The sequence below is a fragment of the Gambusia affinis genome, linkage group LG10, assembly GCF_019740435.1.
Source record: "Gambusia affinis linkage group LG10, SWU_Gaff_1.0, whole genome shotgun sequence".
Taxonomy (NCBI): Eukaryota; Metazoa; Chordata; class Actinopteri; order Cyprinodontiformes; family Poeciliidae; genus Gambusia; species Gambusia affinis.
In genome coordinates, this window is record NC_057877.1 from 18222160 (window position 1) to 18230030 (window position 7871).

The 7871-nt window shown below is 37.4% G+C and overlaps 1 long non-coding RNA gene across 1 annotated transcript in view; it reads left to right on the forward strand.

Annotated features, from left to right (window-relative positions):
• LOC122838493 overlaps window positions 1-2014 on the forward strand; it is a 69840-nt gene extending 67826 nt beyond the window's left edge. Inside the window, exons 3-4 of the long non-coding RNA XR_006371902.1 lie at window positions 1200-1389; window positions 1800-2014. This is a non-coding gene — a long non-coding RNA (uncharacterized LOC122838493). The remainder of the gene's footprint in view (window positions 1-1199; window positions 1390-1799) is intronic.
• Window positions 2015-7871: the final 5857 nt, after the last annotated feature.

Here is a 7871-nt window from a genome sequence, read left to right on the forward strand (position 1 = left end):
TATTAAAAGATGAATATGCTTTCTTCCACAAGACTGAACCCCAGTGTCAGAATAATAATTTGTCCTATTTAATGTTCATAGCCACATTCCTGCTGTCATTTTCATTGTTTTGTTTACTTTGCATAGGTCTCCATTCTTCTTTGATTCTTAGCTACTTGTATGACAAAAGCTCTTTTTGTTTTTCTTCTTTTGTCTTCTTGCATCTCTTGAGAACTGAAAATAGGACAAGACTATCGGGTCTTATACTATGTACTAAATGCATGCTGCTGTAAACCACTCACCCACCATAGACATGCCTTCATATAGAATTTAGCACAAACAATACTTGCCTCTTAACATATTTCTTCTGGAAATTTTTTGACACAATTAAATTTACTGAGTCATCAAATACATTTCTGACAAAGAACACTATAGTAAATACAAAGAGGAGTTTTCAATTTAATTTAAAACTTATATTAAACAAATATTAAATTGTCAAAACAAATTGTCCCTGAAAAAAGTTAGCTGGAAAATGATATGTTGAAAACTGCCTTTTTGTTTATTTGAGTTATCGGTGATTTACAATAATTTTTTTTTTACCTGATTTGAAACCATTAGTTGTGGCAATAAACCTAAAGCAGAGGAACTCCATAAAAGGGTATTGTCCATATCTATTTGCCCCCCCCCGGTTATCTATTCATAGTCGCTTGGTTCAACCAAAATAATTTTTGTTGTGGATGTGGAGAATCTATTACGTTTCTGTACCGCATCTACTAACTTTTTGTCTTCTTGCCACCATATTCAGTGGCAGTAAATGGCACCAGCTAACAAACACATCGTCTGAAATCTGCCACTGGAGTTGGGATGCCAGCTTTAGGCATGTCAGGCCTTTGGGCATTGGGATTGGGTTTCTCCAGACCCCCTTGTCAAAGGATTAGCTCATACTCTGATCATCGGGAATGCAGAACTGTTCCTCCTCTTTTCTCCAATGCCACTGCTGCTGCACACATTCCTTTGTACAATTTTCATGCCTGGTGAAATTTTGCTAATACTTGGCAGCAGTCTTACTATACTCCCTGTTCCACTTTCTTTGATTTCCTCCCAGCCCTCTTACCCTTTACACCACCCACCCCATGACTGTCTCTTTCTCCATCACTTCCTCTTCTCTTCTTCAACTGTGTGCTGATGAGTTTGAGAACAGTTTTTTTTTTTTTTTTTAGGGAGGGAAGAGGGATTATGCTAAGCCCCAACTCGGGGAGACCAGTCTTATCTTGCCTGTAGCAGCTCCATGCACTAGAGAAAAAACAGGCTGGAAGAGAGCAAAGCTACAGGCCAGGAGGTGGGAGGGGGGAGAAAAAGATGAGGATGGCCACTACTACAAAACAAGATCAAGCTCTACAATATTGTCAGGTAATTTGGCTGATACCAGGTACGTTTGTTTTCTACATATGTAAGACAATCTCTCCTCTAAATGTGAATGGTGACGTTTGCATATATACAATAAAAAAACTCAGTTCATACCCCCTTTTCGTGACTACAACATCTACAAGATCTATAAGTTATCAGTTTGATAACTTATAGACTGATAATCTAGAAGTTATCAGTCTGTTTCACAAAACTTCAATTGTCTTGCCATTCAGAAATTTTCAATTGAGTGGACTATGCCCTACACAGATCTAAGTTTTGATACATGAAAACAGAGTGCAGCTTAGAGGGGTGATATAGAGCCCAACACATAAAATATGTGTTGGTCCCTTTCTAAGAGTTAAATACATAAGAGGTGTATGAGACCCATTGCTGATAATTGTTGCAACCCACAGAAGAACCATTTGGCCTTCAACCACATTCTCAAGAATCCCTTCTACCCAAGAAATCATTCATCCATCCATGGTGAAAATCTCCAGCAGTACAGGGCGAGAAGTAGCGACTGCCCTGTGATGGACTGGAGAGGTTACCAGTCCAGGGCAACATCTATCTACACAAGACAACTCATGGATAAATGGGACCAGTTAACCTGTCATGGATATTTTTAAACTGTAAGGACTTAAATTAAAATGTTGTATATTTGCATGCATATATGTGGAATATTGGTTTAAGACAACTGTCAAGGCTTTTAAAGACAGTGTGAAAAGCATTGTTAATAACTCCAAAAACCTTGTGACAAACAAACATGTAACTCTATGGACGTATGCTTTATTTATCTTATCAAACAAACAAACAAAAAAAAAATCAAATGACGAATACTGTTTTAAAACCCTTTCCATTGTTATGCAAACAGCAACTTTGCAAAACTGTTTGAAATAACAGAAAGGTTTTGAGACTTGAGACTTCAAGTCCTGGTGTTGTCAGGTAGGAATGCCATCATGATGAGATAGTTTACAGTATATGGCAGTGTGCTATATCTTTACAGAGGCAACCCTGTGTAAGTCACAGTATTGGAGTGACCCAAATGGCCCTAGGGTTATTAAAAGGGCAGGGTGAGGTATCAATGGGGGGAGCTAAAGGGCCACAAAGCCTCTTTCTTCACTCTTCCTCCTGATCCTATCACTCCATTCCTTGGCTGTGGAGATGAAAGACTATCCTGTAATTGGAGAGTCAGGAGCAAGTGGAAGTAATGAGAAAGTTAAAAAAGGGAATGGGGTAAAGAGTGCTTGAGGAGTAGGTTTGGAGAGAGTGAAAGGGAAAATGCCTTTGATTTCCTCAAATTAAATGAAGAAAAATAGCCCAGCCTTGCTTCTCTGTAAGGTCGGACTTTGAGTGACAGTGTAGCAACGTGAGGTTTCCCGGCTGTAATAACTTGCCTTTGTGAGGAGAACTCAACGCTTTGTCTTCCTTTTTGCTGGGGCCCAAGGTCCAGGGATCAGCCTTGACTTATTATGACTAGCTTTTGTCCTTCATAAGCAGTGGGAGACTTGACTTGCCCTTTCGCCTGTCATCAGAACTGCGATCCCATACTGTGGCAGGTCCCCATGCAAAGAAATTTTGGAACGACAGCATGGACAAGGCCAAACTATGTAGACTTCATGTACAAAATCGTATAATTGCACAGGTCTTGCCACAAAGTCTGAGGCAGATGGATGCACTCTTAAATCTGTAAAGAATATTATTTAGCTTGTTTTTTTTTTTATTATTTAAATAATCATCTGTGATATGGAAATCTTTTTAGTCTAAAGAATAATCTAACCCCAGATAACGGATCTCAAACTGCTTTTCAGAGACCTTGTGCACATTTGACTTAAATGTTGAAATTACCTCACATGTATACCATAAAGTTCTGGAGAGCTCTGCTAGTGAGCTAATATTGGAGCCAGGTGCTGAAGCACAAAGATATCTAAAAGTTGCAGGACAGCATCCCTTGAGGACTAGAGTTTGAGACTTGTGCCTCAGGTAGATATTGACTTTTTTCCATTGCCGTTGACATTGCACTTCACCAGCAATGATATTTGGTCTTACTGAGATTTGTCTACTGTACCATATTCACAAATCTCATTTCTATTTTTAATGAGACGTTGCCATTTTTTTACCTATTCAAGAACTTTATGAGGAAAATTTTTAACAATGGATCCTAACACTATATTTGAGAAGCCGAGCATATGTAATCACATAGGGATTTGATATGCTTGGGGGGTTCTTGTTGGACCACCAAAGATAAGATTATTTTGCCTTGAATATTTATTTATTTTCCACTGGAGTTTTTCAGTGTCTTGTTGGATTGTTAATCCAACCAGTCCCATTCTGGTCACTTTTCTCAAATTTACATCCTAAAGCCTGAAGTCTCCTTATATCATAATTCCTAACAGTCAACTACAGCCATACTTAATAAGTGCTACACCTGACAGTTATAAGGCCCAAATACTTTCAACAAATATTTTGTTGTATTGAGTGGGTTTGTAGAAAAATGGCCATCGGTTACTGTGGGCCAACATCAAATCATTTCTGCTTCAGAAATAACTATTTATAGTGACCTTTGGCTTTGGCAATAGCCAATAGCAATAGGGAAAATATTCAAGCTTGTAGGTTTGGTTAGAAAGAGAACCCTTTTGGAACACCAATTCATTGAAAAACAAAGGTAATTGATTTATTTCTTAATATGCTTCCATAAATCACAATTTTCTTTCTCAGCAGTTAAATACAATTTAGTTGCTCTAATTACAGTATGAGGTCAGAACAATTTCTGCACACGTGCACATAAAACATACACCAAAGAGCATTTTGCACAGACTCTTTAGTCACTAAATTGCCTTTAAAAATGATATCACTAAACAAATAGTTCCAAACCTGCAAAAAAAAAAAAAAAAAAATCAATATATTCCACCTAGTCACCCCTTCTCATTTCATTCAACCATCCTCACAGCCTATCAAGTTAATGTTAAGATGTAATTTGCTGTAAACTGAGTGAAATATCAAGTGAAGGAATAGTTGAGTTAAGTGTCTGCTGGGGAAGAAAAACACAGCCGTTTTCGGTCATGGCAGGTGTTTTCTCCTGGGTCAAACTGAAATGAAAATGAATGTTTGAAATGCATTTCACAAGGACTGAGAATAGAAGAGCAGAGAAAAGGGAAGCATTTGAGCATTGGAAGTAATTATTCTGGAAGTCCTCCACCTGTGACAAGAGGCTTTGGTTGGAAAGGATGGTTTCAAAGGAAGGCTGAAAGGACTCGGAGGCATGAGGTGTGTGTTCACTACGATCAACTGGCCTGACCATGTTTTTTGGCATTTCCCCTGACTGGTACAACAACTGGATTTTTCTTTTTTGTTCTTTCTTTCTATTTTTGTTTGTTTGTTGCCTTCTTTCCTTCTTGACATTGAGAGGACTTATTTTCCCTCCTGACTTCTCTGACATGGCAATACGCTTTGTTATTTGCTCATTTAGGCTTTTACATTTGACAGTTTCCATGCACAAACCACCACTCATACACAAGCACAAACATGCTTATCCCACAGACAAGACCACATATAAGATAGTCTGGAATGGAAATTTATGGTCAATTTAGCAGTTGTTATTACAGACTTTAAAAGTCTGCAATCTTGTGGCCACGCCAGGCACAATTTCAATTGTTTTGTACCCCTCTCCCCCACTCTTTTGTAGCCAATTCAGCAACTTTGTTCTCTGCTTATGTGCATGGGTGCCCATGCACTAAATAAGATAAAAAGTGGGTTGTTAAAATGATGGGTAAGGTGAAAATGGCAACCACAGATGAACCTTTGGAGGTGCAGCATAAAACCTGTTGAGAGGTGTACTTCTTTTTCTGAATAGCCAACTATTGATAATACTTCATTCATTTCTGTTCATAAAACAATATGCCTGAGTGAAAAGAATGGTACCAGTGTTAGGCAAAGGGAGAAAATGTTGGTTAAAACCCACGGCTGTGGATTGAGCCTGTGACCTTGTGACTCATGATCGAAGCAATCTCATTCAATTATGGAGCAGCCTCACAGTGCAAGACATACAGTACATGATCTATTTCCACTGAGCCTGAATCATACATTCATGTGACCCAACTGTTACTGGTGACAACGTTTATTTCTGCTTTAAATTCAAACAGAAGCTGGGCTTCAACGATAAGCTTTTTGATGATTGGGGATCAAATTACAAGTAAAACCTCCCTCCTTTCTCTTTATTAAAAACAGTAATGGGGCTTACGGTAAGTTGACTGGATTCCTTTTAAATAAATTGTTGCCAGTCCAGATTTAATTCCTTTTACCTTGATCTTTGTGCCATTTGCTCTTCAATACAAACCTGCTTTTCAGTCTTCTACATAGGAGGACAGCAGGCAACGCCATAAAGCCATTTTCATCTGATTACATTACAGGACAATTGCCTCTGATCTATTGGCTATTCAAAACAATCACTGGCACCCACTGGGACCATTAGAAGTAAGGCCATTAGCCACTCTTTCAAAATAAGTACAGAATATCACATGCATGCTTGGAGTGCATCTGTTGTGTCATTGCCTGTAACCATGAATAATCATAGTATTCCTGTAAACATGGTTATTTAAAATGATTGCAGTCATGCCTGCATAAACTCAATCATTTATTCACCTACATGAGAACAACATGAGTGGAAAAGCACTCATGCACCTGCAATATGTTAGTACCAAACAGTCATAGTCAATAAATTAGAATGTTTCCAATAAATTATATATTTTTTAAAATAACCCTTAAGCAGGTATTAAACATATTTTATAAGGGCACTTTAGCTATATATTTTATTCTATTGATGTAATAGAAATTTTAAATGCTTTATTTCCATTAGCTGTATGTAGAAAATTGTAATAATTAACCAAAAGGCTTTGAAACATCTGTCTGTGTTTTAATGCACGTTATATAGTGAGCACTAAAATCACTGAAAGAAATGAGTTATTCAAATTTATTGAATATGACTGTGTGTATTCAAAAACTAATTGTTTTGCTTAGATCTCTCCTTTTTATGATTTGCATTTTAAAAGGTCATGTTTGTCAACATCAAGAATCACACTTAAAAAAATGAGTTCTCAAAATAATTACTTTATTGCAAAGTTTAACACAAAGGGGCATTTTGTGTCAAGGTTGCTTTCCTTTTTGGGTACAGGATGGGATCACGTCTGGTGAAGGAGAGGTAAACAATTTGGGGCTCATTCAGACTGAATGAGAATGGAAAAAAAAGCTGAAGTTCAAAAGTTCAAGCTGCTACCTACAGTACAATGAGCTCTATTGTTTTGTTCCTTGACATTAAATGATATTTCTGATACTCATCCAAAGGACATGGGCATTTCTTTAATACATTATAATGATATCTAATGGTCCATAGCATTTTTTGATACTGCTGCTTCTGCCATATGGATTCTAGCAAAAAGGTTAGAAAGTGTCAAACTTGACAAATGTTCACTGTGGTAGACAGAAAGAAAAAAAAGGTGTTTGAGCCAAAGTCTAAAACGGACAACAGACCTTAAACTAGACTGGTTGAATCCCAAATCAGAATCAGAATGGACATTTATTTTTCTTTGAAAATAATGAAATGGATAATAAATCGCTGGTGGGTACTTCTGCTAAAAATAGTCTATTCTTGTTGTGTATTCATCTGGCTTTGACCTCTGTACTTTAAGAGTGTTAACACATCTCAATGGTTCCTGAGTGATCTTGTGTTTGTATACTTGTGTTTATGTTGCATGACCAAATAAGTGAGTGTCTGTTTGAGCGTGACAAAGTGTCTGCTGCTGAAGTGTGATAGTCTGTTTAGCAAGACTTCAAAGGATACAAGCTTGTTTGACAAATGTGAATATTTGTCAACGGTGAACACATCTGGAGATACTCATTTCATCTGACAAGTGTGTGAATAAACTGGCTATGTAGAGCAATCATGTACATACTTGAAAAATGTCCTCATGTTTGAATTCCTGGGAATGTCAGAGCTGGCATTTTTTCATTCTTTTATCTTGTTTATTGCTTAAAAAAAAGCAGGACGCCAGTTGTATATTTTAATATTTGTCACTTTGTATTCGTATGACTGTGTGTGGGAGGTTGGCCGGAATGAAGATCTGCTTGCAGGTCCTCTGTATTTGGATAGTTTGCATTACGAGTTTGTGAGTCTTGGGATAAAAAAGTGACCAATTCATAGAAACAGGTAAATGTGCTTTTTCTGTCCCAAATACTAAAGACTTAAATTAATTGTCACTTGCTTCAGCAGTAAATGGAAAGACACAGAAGTTTATTAACAAGAGCAGCTCACTTTAAGAGTTCATTAATGACGATATATGCTTTTTTTTCTTGTTCTCTATTTTGCTGATCTGTCACCCTTTCGGTCAGTGAACACCATGTTGATCTGTCAGTCAGTGAACATGTCATCACATCATTTGCACTGGCTCCCTGTATGTTATAGGTTACAGTTTAAAATATTGGTCCTGACATTC